The sequence below is a fragment of the Crocodylus siamensis genome, chromosome 4 (assembly GCF_052110815.1).
Source record: "Crocodylus siamensis isolate JL-2025a chromosome 4, ASM5211081v1, whole genome shotgun sequence".
In the NCBI taxonomy this organism is placed as follows: domain Eukaryota; kingdom Metazoa; phylum Chordata; order Crocodylia; family Crocodylidae; genus Crocodylus; species Crocodylus siamensis.
The window spans coordinates 114,848,059-114,861,158 of record NC_143398.1 but is presented as its reverse complement, the minus strand read 5'-3'; the positions used below and the strand labels follow the sequence as shown (position 1 = coordinate 114,861,158).

Genomic DNA, 13,100 nt, shown 5'->3' with positions numbered 1-13,100 from the left:
CAAGGCTCTTTCTTCTGTAGTGCTAACCAACGTAGGACTGCCGAGCCTATAAGGGTGCTGCAGGTTTTTCCTCCCAAGGTGGAGAACCTTGCATATATCGGTGTTAAACACCATGAGGTTCTCGTCTGCCCATTTGCTGAGCTTCTCCAGGTCAGCCTGGATCACCCGCCTATCTTCTGGCGTGGATGCTTTGCCCCAAAGTTTGGTGTCATCGGCGAACTTGGCCAGTCCACTCCTGACTCCAATGTCCACATCGTTAATGAAGATGTTGAACAGTATGGGTCCCAGGACAGAGCCTTGAGGGACCCCACTGGTCACAGGGCACCATGATGAGTGACTGCCATCAATCACAACCCTCTGGGTCCGACCATGAAGCCAATTTCCCAGCCAGCGGATCGTGGTGGAGCCAAGGCCACAACTGGGCACTTTGGCCAAGAGGTGATCATGGGATACCAGATCAAAAGCTTTTTTGAAGTCAAGATATATGACATCAATCTCTTCTCCCTTGTCCAGGTGATAGATCACCTGGTCATAGAAGGAAATGAGATTGGTCAAACAAGACCTACCCGCAACAAACCCATGCTGGCTGTCCCTTAGAATGTTAGCTTGGGCCAGTCCCTCAAGGATGGCCTCCTTAATAAACTTTTCTAAGATCTTCCCCAGGATAGAAGTCAGGCTAATGGGCCTGTAGTTAGCCGGATCCACTCTCCTCCCTTTCTTGAAGATCGGCACCACATTGGCCTTCTTCCAGTCTTCGGGCACTACACCAGAGCGCCAGGAGTTTTCAAAGATCCGTGCCAGGGGCTGGGCTATGACGCTCGCCAGCTCCTTGAGTACCCTGGGGTGCAGATTGTCAGGGCCAGCTGACTTGAAGGTATCCAGCTTCAGGTATCCAGTCCTCTGGGACCTGTCCTGAGCACCACAAGCACTCAAACAGTTGTGCCAGTGGTTTTGCTATGACATTGGCCAATTCCTTTAGTACCATGGGGTGAAGATCATCAGGGCCTCACGACTTAAATACGTCCAACCCCTCCAAGTGCCCCTTCACTAGGTCAGCACTAACCATTGGTGGATTGGTATCTCTCTCATACCAGACTAAAGTCTCATTGGGAGGTGTGTTTGTATCCATGTCCAAGAACACTGATGCAAAGAAATAATTTAAGAGCTCAGCTTTGTCCATCCTATCTGTTATGAGTGGCCCTAGCCCATCCTGTAGCAGCCCTATGTTACCCTGCACCTTCTTCTTGCTACCTATGTACTTCAGGACTTTTTGTTACCCGTAATCTTTGTTGACAGCCTGAGTTCTGCGTCTGCTTTGGCCTTTCTCACTGCTTCCCTGCAAGCATGAGTCAAGCAGGTATACTGTCTTGGTGGCAGCTCCTTACTTCCATAGCCTGTAAGCCTCTCTTTTCCCCTGTAGGCTCTCCTGGATTTTTCTGCTCAGCCAGGAGGGTTTCTTGGCTTTTTTGCCTCCCTTTACTGGAATGGCATCCCTCTGTGCCTGCAGGATCAGTCCCTTGAGGAACTTCCCACTCTTCCAGGACTCTCAACTCACCAATGTTATTTACCCCTCAGTCCCACTCTAACTAATTTCCTGAGCTCATTGAAGTTGGCCTTCTGGAAGTCTAGCGCTTCTGCCCTACTAGTTGTCTTTCCCACCTTTCACTGGATAGTGAATCTTATCAACAGGCAGTCACTATCTCCTAGGTTACCTTGTACCTGGAGATCCCCCACCAAGTCCTCCCCTGTGGCCAACCCCAAGTCAAGTAAGGCATTTCAGCTAGTGGGAATGCATACCTCCTGTGTTAGGTGCAGATTCTATTGTTAATATAGGGCTATGTGAGTCTTCAGGATAAAAGGCATTATATACATTTATCATCCAGTGAAAATATAGCCAAAACAATTTCTTAGATGGGAGGAAGTCCCAGACAAAGTGGATTTAGTCTGTGATAGCTGAACTAACAGGTTGGCTGCTCAGGAGAAGGCTTGGAGTTTGAAGGTAAGTTTGTGACATTCTCCAACAGGCATGTGCAGAGAAACAGTGAGATTTTTTCATGAAGAGAAAATGTACCTCAGACAGCCCTAGAACTGTCTTCAGGGCACTGGGCAACATTCATGGAACTTGGCAATGGTACTGGGTCCTCTGGAATGAGAAAATGGTACTGGGTCCTCTGGAATGAGAAAAAGGCTGGGTCCTCTGGAATGAGAAAAAGGCACTAAAATTGTCGTGGGAGTTGTAGGTGGAAGGTGAGGAGGCAGAGCCTTTTTTAAAACAACTGTAATATAGTGAGAAACATCTACCAAAGTTCCAGATATATTATTTTTTGCTCTCTGAGCTGGTGGTGAAAGGAGAGAGGAGCTGAGCTGGTGTTGGGCAATTCTAGCTTTTTACTCCATTTGGAAAACTCATAACCCCATGCCAAGCATCTTCTTATTTTAGGGCAAGTCTACATTGCCAGTAACAATATAATTGTAGTGTGCCCAAACTAGCTATAATTTAGTTAGAATGGGTAACAATAGTGGTGAAGAAGATTCAACCTCCTAGACATCAAGAGAAGAAGCCCAGTGAGGACCCAAGATACATACTTAGGTTACTAGCCTATGCCAGACTCCATGCTATAACATGGGGGTAACAGGAGTTATGATGCAATCTAGATTAAAACCAGTGTCTTATTGCCTAGCTATGACATAACCCCACCTTCATTTGGCTGCGTGGACATATCTTCAGTGACTGGCTGCTTATCTCTCCAAGACTATAGAGAAGGGTTTGTTTAGGACCACCATTTCTTCAGAAGGTTCAAGACGCACCCTTTTACACCCCTGTGCTACTTACTGAGTGAATCCATCCATTAGTGCAGGGATGTCAAACACACCCCCTGGCTCCAGGCCAGATTGAGACCATGGGGGCTCATCGCAGGCCAGATCCTTAGGACCAGTAGCAACTGTGGTGGGAACACATTCAGGCAGCCATGCAGAGCCATGTTCAAGCAACAGCAGAGGTCTGGGGACAGGCAGTGGCCTGGGTCCAGGGGCTGCTGCTGATGTCCATGTCCATCAAGGTCCAGGGACCTTAAATTCTGTGGCAGGTTATACCTCACAATTTCCAGTAGCCCACCAGACTACCAGTGGGCTAGATGAAACAGATCTGTGCCCAGATTTGGCCTGTGGGCTGCATGTGTGACATCCCTGCACCAAGGGATTCCTCTAGCATAGGGGTATCCCTGGTAATAGAAGTCTGTGGAGTAAGGCATATAGGTGGAGTGTTGCTGTGTTTCACTTCTCAGAGGCCACAATAGTGAGCCACTGAGTGTATGTCTGAGAAGCTCACACACTGGTTTGATTTCCTCCAGGTCAAACAGGTCTGTATCTGTATCCTGAGTAGGATGACACACAACTGTGTTTTAATGCTGCTTTTTGTCTCAGCAAACATACTTCAGCCAGAACAGAAGTATGGGCTCTTAGGCTTCAGGTTCTTAATGTGTTAATGTGAATTTAAGAGGGTCTTATATGCCCTAAGACTTATCATATGCTTCTCCTTGTGTCCATTGTTTGCTTAGTAGTTTGCCCAAATTCTTAAAGAGAACATACCATGACTGGTGAAAAAAGCTAATGATGCTTTACCAGTCCAAAATCAGACAAAAACCTGCTTGTTTTAGCCAAATGCGGAGTAGCTCTAAGAGCAAAGCTGCTCTAAGAGCTTATAGCTATATATAATGATAAATAATGTCTTGGAACTTGACTGTAGTCATTTTCTGACTTGGTGTCTTCTTTTCTTAAGATTTTTTTATGTTGAAATCACTTGTCTCCTCTCTAGTCCTAATGTAAATACTACTTCTGAAGGTTGTCACTACTGTACCCCCACCTCTCCAAAATAATCTCTCTTTACAATTATTCTTCTTTATTCTGAGGAACACATGGCTCTTCTTAAAGAAGAAAGTAGATTAGGCTCAACACTGAAACAACAACATCAAACACAAATAGGCTTTACAAAGTCTGATGGTCCAAATGCCTCAATGGAATTAAAGATAAAATGACCTGACAGACTTTGGCTTGGATAGAAAGTCTCCTGCACTCTTTGCAAACAAGACTTTGAAGACTGAGCTAGAAAAGGTTAGCAAAATGTGAAACTGACTTTACAGGAAAGAGAAAGTAACCAATGCATTTTCTTCATTCAAACGGAGAGAAATACAAACCTGTGAAAAAGAATGAAAAGCAGGCTGAATTTATAGGCTAGATGCATGAGGAAAAATGATCTGTACCTTGCTTGTAAAATGGAGATGACAATATTGTCATAGGAAGCTGTGCAGCTTTGTTAACTGGTATTTGTTAAATGCTCTGAGACACCTGGAGGGAAGGTAATATAGAAATGCAAATGATAGCAATGAACTACTTGATGTGTCTGCTCCCTACTGGACTGAGTCAGACTTGGTTCCCTGCGTCATAGATTTTATATTGCTAACAAGATATATTTTCTTTTGGTTTAAGTGGCAGTAGCCTATGCTTGAAGAGTAGGAATATCTCTATCTATATAGATAGATATCTGTGTTACCTTGATATTCTGTATATCTGCGGCATGAAGGAAAGTCCTAAATGACCTAGGATTACTTTTTCTGTTTAGTCAGACTGAAATAACTTTTCCAGTTAGCAAATTTAATGTAAAAGGTCAAAAACACCTGATCAGAGCGTGTGTCAACTGCTCAGGCAGAAACGTGTGACCCGTCCTCTTAGTGCTAAAGAAAAGGCAGGGATTTTTTTGGCTGATTTTGGCTACAGACTGAAGGTTGCTAGGGTAAGGACCAGACCCTCAATTTCCATCTGTCACTCTGTTCCTTTTGCAGCATTTAGGATCAAAGTCAGGGTGGAACTGGTCACCAGATGCCTCTGGTTACCAGGCAGACAAGGTTCATTGGGTAAATCTGATATCTTTTATTAGACCAACTCAAACAGTTGGAAAAATTCTTCTTAACAAGCAAAAATTCTTCTTCTGGTCACCAGAGCTGTCATGAGGGGCTCTCTCAGAGTCACTAGCCACTTCCTAACTTAAAGGATTCTGTTGTGCAGTTGTCACAGATGTCTCATTTATCTTGCCTCAGTGAACTGAATTGTACTTCAGCTTTTGGACATGAACAGAGATTGCCAGCAAATTTTAGACATGAACAGAGGGAGGGACTAGAAACCGGATACAGGCTTTTGGTGTATCTGGTATCATTCATGATCCTGTAATGCCCATCTGCTGTCACAAAAGCTAGGTCCCAACAACAGCTTCTAGTCTTCCTTTCTCCTGTCTAGAAGATAAAAAGGTCTAAGTTCCCATGACTCTCCCTAATGACCAGTGGGGTATGGGGTAGGTCAGTTCCCTTCTGCAACCCCCACCTAACCAGGAGATATCATTACATTAATGGAACTTTTTTAATTCAGGTTTTTCTGCTCTAGGATTGGCTGCTGTTCTTTCCTTACCCTGGCCCCTCACTTATCAGTTCTAGCAGCCATATTTGTTGTCCACTTCCTCTCTATGGCTGTCTGTCCTTGGAGCCTCTTCCTTTTCCAGCCAATCTACTTCCATGCATCAACCCCAGTTTCCTTATGGAGTATTAGAAGAAAAGCCATATGTTCAGCTACGCAAGCAGCCACATAACCTTGTTTCTATCCCCCTTCTATCCCATACTTCTCCTGCTCTGTTTTGTTTTTGGGGGGGGTTTTGTTTTGTATAATTTTTGATACAGCCCTAGTGTGCCTTTCCTGTTACTCAGAAACTGCGAGTTCTTGGGAACAAGGGTTGGATCTTTCCATGTTTATACAGCATCTATTCTAGCACAATGGGCTCCTGATCTTGGCTGAGACCCTTTGGTTCTACAACAATTGAAATAATCTCTTGAGCTGAGCAAGGTGTGGTGTGTTGGGAGAGAAGTTTCCTAGTTTCCTAGTTTCACAGTTGGTAGGGTCGGAAGGGACCTGAGCAGATCATCAAGTCCGAACCCCTCCCATGGGCAGGAAAGAGTGCTGGGGTCAAACGACCCTGGCTAGGTGATTATCTAGCTTCCTTTTGAAGACCCCCAGGGTAGGAGCAAACACCACTTCCCTTGGAAGTTGGTTCCAGATTCTAGCTGCCCTGACCGTGAAGTAGCACCTCCTGATATCTAGCCTGAATCTACTCTCAGTCAGCTTATGGCTGTTATTCCTCGTTACTCTGGGTAGTGCTCAGGGGAACAGGGACTCTCATAGCCTGCTGATCCCCCTTGACTAGTTTGTAGACGGCCACCAGATCCCCTCTCAGCCTTCTCTTGTGGAGGTTGAACAGGTTCAGGTCCTGTAGCCTCCACTTGTAGGGCCTGCCTTGCTGCCCTCTGATCATGTGAGTGGCCCTCCTCTGGACCCTCTCAATGCTGCCCACATCCCTCCTGAAGTGTGACGCTCAGAACTGGACGCAGTACTCCAGCTGCGGCCTGACCAGTGTTGCATTGAGGGGGAGGATCACCTCCTTGGACCTGCTCGTGATGCATCTGTGGATGCAAGACAAGGTATGGTTAACCTCCCTGACCTTGTCCCCACATTGATGGCCTATGTTCATTTTGGAATCAATAATGACACCAAGATCCTTTTCTGCCTCTGTGCTGATGAGAAGGGAGTTCCTCAGCCTGTAGGTATGCTGCTAGTTCTTCCTCCCTAGGTGAAGTACCTTGCACTTGTCAGAGTTGAATCCCATCCTGTTCTCATCTGCCCACCCCTGTAACCTGTCTAGATCTAGTTGCAGCCTGTCCCTCTCCTCCAGCGTGCCCACTTCTCCCCACATCTTAGTGTCATCTGCAAATTTGAACAAGGTGCTTTTCACCCCCTCGTCCAAGCCATTGATTAAGATGTTGAACAGTGCGGGCCGAGGACTGAGCCCTGCCCACATCCCTCCAGGTCAAAAAAGACCTGTCCACCACCATTCTCTGGGTGCGGCCCTCCAGCCAATTTGCAAGCTATCTCACTGTGTAGGCATTGCCACCACAGTCACTTAATTTCTTAATGAGAATGGGGTGAAAGATAGTGTCGAAGGCCTTCCTAAAGTCCAGAAAGGCTACGTCCACCGTGACATCTGTAATAATGCAAAGAGTAGGTTTGATGCCCATTCATTCCGTGTGCGCCAACCTCTTCCTACTACTCTGTGTCAGGGTTGCATCCTAGTGCAAGGGTACAGAAGTTAGAAAAATGTTAAGGAAGTAGGGGGAATAGTAGGGAACCTCAGAGAACTGGTGATCTGTATTGTGTAGATGTCTGAGCCTGTATTTACAGTAGAAGCACTTGACCAGTGAGCAATACGAACCTATTATACCAGCAAAGCACTCCTAGTGTGGACACAGCTATGCCAGAAGACCTACAATTTACACCCATGGAGTAAAATTCTTCTGCCCAGGAGTAAAACAAACTACACAAACAAAGAACTAATTTTTTTGGTGCCGCCACCAGCTGTGTTGGTCAGGGATCACACCCCGCCATGCTCCTGATCAACACAGCTGGGGTGATAGAAATGTGTAATGCAGACCTGACCCCAGACTGCAAGGTCAGTAGGGTTGTTATTATTTGGTACTGCGTACTGACAGTACAGGCAGCTAAGGGGAGTTCTTTTATTCACCTATTTATTGTGGAGCTACATGGCCACTTGGGGGTTAATACTCTTCCTTCTCAGTAGTTGAGTGACTCAGGTGGGGCTAATGAGCACTGCTTGCTTAGCTAATTAGAAGAGCTGAAAGCAGCATACTGCTGTGCTGGGGGTGGGGAGACTTTTGCAGAGGGAATAGTGTGTGGGTTTTTATTTCCAGGATTTTTTGTCCAATAAAACCTCTGGCAGGAGCAGCAGAGTACAGATGGGGAAAGGCAATAAGAAGAGATTTCTTAGCCACCAGATTGTCCTTAATCTAGGGCCTCAGAATGAGACCACATGGAGGCAGGAGTGAAAGAACAGGAAGTCAGGGCCACGTGCTTCCCTCCACATCTGGATTTTCAATGTTCAGTGTAAATTAGTGTAGAGAAAAGCATAGGTCCTGCCTCCACTCAAAGCTTACCTCATTTACATTCTTGTAACAAATACCAATCACTGTAGCATCCTGGTGCAACACCCTGTGGAAGGCCTGTGTTCACGCATCTGTCAGTATGGCTAAGGATGATTCTTTGTGAAACTCATGTTCATAAGCCCATGTTACTTCAGAACAGTGTTAGAATCATCATCCACACAAGATCCTTATTGATCCCAAAGCACGTTCACACACATACCCAGAAATAATGTACTATTGGAAAGGCAACTGCCTCATGGTTGGAATAGGGCCACTGTTTAATAGAAGTGAGGGAGGATTGATCCGTAATGAAAATGGCGGAAGAAATTTAGGAAACTGTAATGTAACCACCAGTAGTAGCAGTGCTGCAGTAGCACCTAGAGACCCCAACTCTATGTACAAGAGACAGCCCCTATGCCAGAGAGCTCAGAGCGTAACTAATCAAAACACACACAGGGTGAAGACACTTGCCCAAGGTCCCACAGTACAGTAGCTCATTGGCAGAGCCAGACATAGGTATTGGGTCTATAGCACCATAATCACGTGCCCTGTCCCCTGGAGCATGCTGCCTCTCTACCAATCCTTGCAGAATTGGAATATACTCAGGACCCTACCACTGAAGCTTCCCTGGTTTCAGAAAGGACTGAATTTCAAACAGTTGGTAGCTGGTTTTCTCTCTTGCAAAAGACCACACCTCAAGAAGCAAGGGGCTAATGTTGTGAGGGCCACTGTTCCACATTGTACGTAGAAGAAAGAGTGCCACCTACTGGGAATATCTTCACAGCAAAATTAACTTTTACTACTCATACTATCTAATGAAGTAGGTTGTAGCCTAAGAAAGCTCATGCCTCTGAATGTGTTAATCTTGGCATACACAGGATTACTCTATAAAGGTCTTCAACCTTTTTAAGGAGGAGGTCACCTTTGGCATTTAAAAGTAACCCAAGATCTACTGTGCACTGCTGCCACCCCTTCCCCCCTGCCCAGCAGGTAAGTCTTTGGGGAGGGAGGGCAAGGGGCAGATTGAGGCAGAGAGAGAAAAAATTGTTTGGGGGCATACCTCCCCAGCACGTAAGTCTCACCCAGGCAGGGCCCCACTCAATTTACCCCTGCTCCTGCCTCTGCAGGACAGTGGTACTGCACCTCAGGGGCCTTGATCTAGCCCCCACCCCACAGACTGACCGGCTGGGCTGGGGCACGCAGGTACATGCACGATGGGACTCAGCTCCCCACCCCAGCCTCAGATTGACTCCAAGAGGCTCCGAGATCTACTGGTGGATCGAAATATACTGGTTGGTGACCACTGGTCTGTAATGTGCCATTCTGCATTGCTGTCTGCCTAACTTCAGACTACCATAGCTAACTACCTCTCTACTCCTCTCAGGTTAGCCTAGCTCAAGTGATAGTGGCCACACTGTAAGAAAACATCAAAGCTGCTGTGTCCCCCAGGGCATTACACTCATTCACATGCCCACTTACAAGTTGGGGAAATAATCCCTGGTTCTTTGTGCTGCAGCAAACTGTGAATTCTTTCTCTGTGAATTGTGGGGGAACTTCCTCCTTTCTGGGCACACGCAGGGCATTGTGAGAAGGGCCTGGAAGACTCTACTGGAGCTAGCCTGAGCCCACAAGACTGAGAGGCCTTCATAGCAACTGATGAATTGTACTAGCTTAAATACCAGCTTTTACCTTCCGCCAGGCCATCCAGTTTGAGTTGAGAGTACCTTGCCCTCAAGTTAAGGGGTTTCATGTATGAATAATTTTTGAGCTGGGACAACACTCAGGTTATAATTTTGCAGTGAAGGTATACCCTGAGCCGCCAATACCACTTCTTGGGTGTGTGTCCAATGGTGTGACAATATGCAGTCCCTGAGTGTGATAGCATGCTTGTGAACTCTCAAGTATGTGAAGCAAATGGTACCCCAAAATGACTTAGTCTGTTACACTATCATGCTTATCCTAACAGAACAAACAAGACCATAGCTATCTTTGAAACAAGGCATCTGCTGAGCATGTCTTTCATTCAGAGGCTTGTGAATTCAACCCCCGCCTCCTTCCCTGCATGCTTAGCCAGCCATTCCCAGCCCGCTTGCCTTGCTGATCTTTTAAATACAAATTAGAGGAAAGAAACAGCTGCAACGTTAAGGTGGTTATTTTGCTTCTGACTGTTGTGGGCTGCACCTCCCTTGCCTCAGACTGGCTGTTATTTAGTTCCTTTAATGTTGTTTTCTCCCAGCTTTTTCTTTGTTTTATTCCTAAGAAGGAAGCGCATCATTACAGCTGGGTTTTCTCTAGAGCTGTCCTACCCTAGGTCATTACTTGGCTTGTGAGATCCAATGAGATCGCCATTTGTAAGGCCACAGGATCTGTGAAAAAGCAGCTAATCAATTCAGAAAATCATCTGGGTGGTAACCCTACTGTCAGCTTATTTTCTTCCCTTCCACTTAGACATCAAACTGGCTGAAGAGGGCTCTGGGGAACAGGGCAGGCACTGAGAGCTGCTTCTCTGCAGACACATCTGTGCCTTTCATCAGCAAAGCTCAGGGAGTACCACTAACTGGAGAGAGAGAAATCTCTCTGGAGCTGATATGCTTGCCATCTCTAGCCTTGTGTTCTGAAGAGAGCCTGCCCAGTGGGGAAGCAAGTGTTTTATAAGTGGCTAATGCAGTTGCATTGCTTGGCAGAAACTGAAACATTATATTTGGGGTGGGGGAGGCAACATGACAAAATAAACAGAAAATAGACAGGTAAAAGAAGAAATTCACATTAGTAAGCAGGCAAGGGGTGCAAAAGTAATGATAGATCAGTGGAGTGTCTTGGTATAGATTACACGCAAGTATACTATAGTGTATATGTGATATATGTAATAGCATTAACCCCAATAATCACTCTCATCGCTTTGCTTATATTTTATGTTTCCCTTTCCCCCACTCCTTGCCTTTTGTTTCCTTTGCAAAGTTTGCAGGGATGAGTCTTTTGGTGCTACCAGAACATTAATAAGTAGATGTATAATTAGACAATCAGCTACTTGTTGGTCCCAACCCCAGGGACTGACAGTCAGCTGATTGTTGGTCCCAGCCCCAGCACTGCACTGGAGCCAGTTCAAGACTGCCAACAGCAGGCTTGCCCCCTGGATCCAGCTGCAGGAGTGGCACCTTCTCCTTGGTTTGATTCCGTATGACTCCTTCTACCTGCTACTGAGACCTGGCTTGTCTCAGCCTGCCAGGGACAGGCACTCCTAGGCTTAGCAGTGCTGGGCACACAGTGGGGAAGACACTGGGTCTGGGGGGGGTTGCAGGTCCTCGCAGGTGGATGTGCAAGTTGTGTTGCCTGCTGCCAGGGTCAGTGTTGGTGAGGGAGGAGGAGGCACATCCAGTTCCAGCCTTGTCCAGAGCAGGTTAAAACTAGCAAGCATCATCATGCAACTGCTTAAACTATATTTTAACTTTTAATACAGCATGGTAGTGCTTACTACACTCCAGTCTCAGATAAAGCACGTGCTAAGTGTCCTGAACAACAAGGTCCAGAGTCTGTAAAAAATGGACTCGTAGGATTCCATGTTTGTCTCTTAGCTGCTCCAAAGTACATTTCCTCAATTTACTATTAAAATGATGTTTTTGTACTTTGCAGCTCCCCAAACTCAGAGTGAGATCTGAAACTTTGTTAGGTTCTTTCTTCCCTATGTATCATGCTTTAAGTCATAACATTCTGCAAGATAATTTTAAAACTTTCTTTCCCCTCTGCAACCTTATGTCTTTACCAGGGTTGCACGGATCTAACTAAACATGCATGTGATGTGATGAAGGCCAAGAGTTTAACTGGACTCAGAAAGGGATTTCATATTTGTATAGATAACACAAATACATACAGTCAAAAAAGCACATGTTAAAATATATACAAGACTGCTGAAAGCTTAATTCTGATTCTGACATTTGGGGGTTAAGAGGATATTTCTTCATGTTGGAAGGTTATCTTATAACTGCCTATGGCATACTTTCTTACACCTTCTTCCAAAGCATCTGATGTCAGCCACTGTCACAGACAGAGTACTGGGATAAGTGGGCTGTTGGTCTGACTCAGTATAGCAATTCGTATGTTTTTATTTAAATATATAAACCGAATATGCATGAACCTGTCCCTCCATTGCAGTAGCACAGGAATGGCTAGACTCTAGGTTAGGCCACGCCAAGCTCTTGCTTCCACCAATGACCAGCACAAACTACTTCAAAGGAAAGGGCAAGATCCTTACTGTAAGCAGGCATAGGATAACCTGATACCCACATGGCCTTAGCTTGATCTACCCCCGTTAGAAACTGGCTTAAACTCTTAATGCATGAGATTTAACATCACTTCAATGTTCCTTATGGTTATTAATGATGATACTCTGGCTATTCTTGATAGCCATATATATGTCTAATCAGTTTTAAATCTTGTCCTCAAGGACTTCCTCCAACAGTGAGGGAACAATGTAATGAGAAAAAGTATTTCCTTTCATCAATTTTAAACATCCTCCTTTTAATTACATGGAACATTCTCTTGCTCTTGTATTCCAAGACAAACAGAACAGAAACTCCCAGTCTGTCTTGTCCATATTGTACATTGCTTTATCTACACCACAACAAAATTATTCCTGTCTGCTAAACATAAGGTGAGGGGAAGCTAAAAAGAACTCCTGGGCACTGAGAATTCATAGCTAGCCAGTGGAAGTAGCCTTGCTGCTTCAAGGTATAATTGTGGCCAGGAGTTTATCAGGATTCAGAAAGAGACAATAATATCCAGAGTGTGAAATGTAAATGCATGATTATGAGAGAAGAAAAGTTGTAAGTATAAATAATAATCATATACTTATCCTTTTTTGTACAATTTATCAGCTGCAGGGTTCAGTGCTTTACAATGCTGGCTAAACACTACTTGCTCTATAGTGAACTGGGTACCTCTGTTTCCATACTGTGCTCCATACTCCCCCCCTCCTGCTTTAGCTTTAATCTTTTGCCCACACGTAGCATTAACCTTCTTGCCCAGTTATGCAGGCAGATGGGGCAGAAATGCCAGGCAGTTCAGAATTTG

General features: G+C 45.4%; 1 protein-coding gene across 2 annotated transcripts in view; it reads left to right on the top strand.

Moving 5' to 3' along the window:
* Nucleotides 1-13,100, top strand: part of ADA2 (adenosine deaminase 2) — a 68,855-nt gene that overhangs the window by 14,840 nt on the left and 40,915 nt on the right. The window lies entirely within an intron of this gene.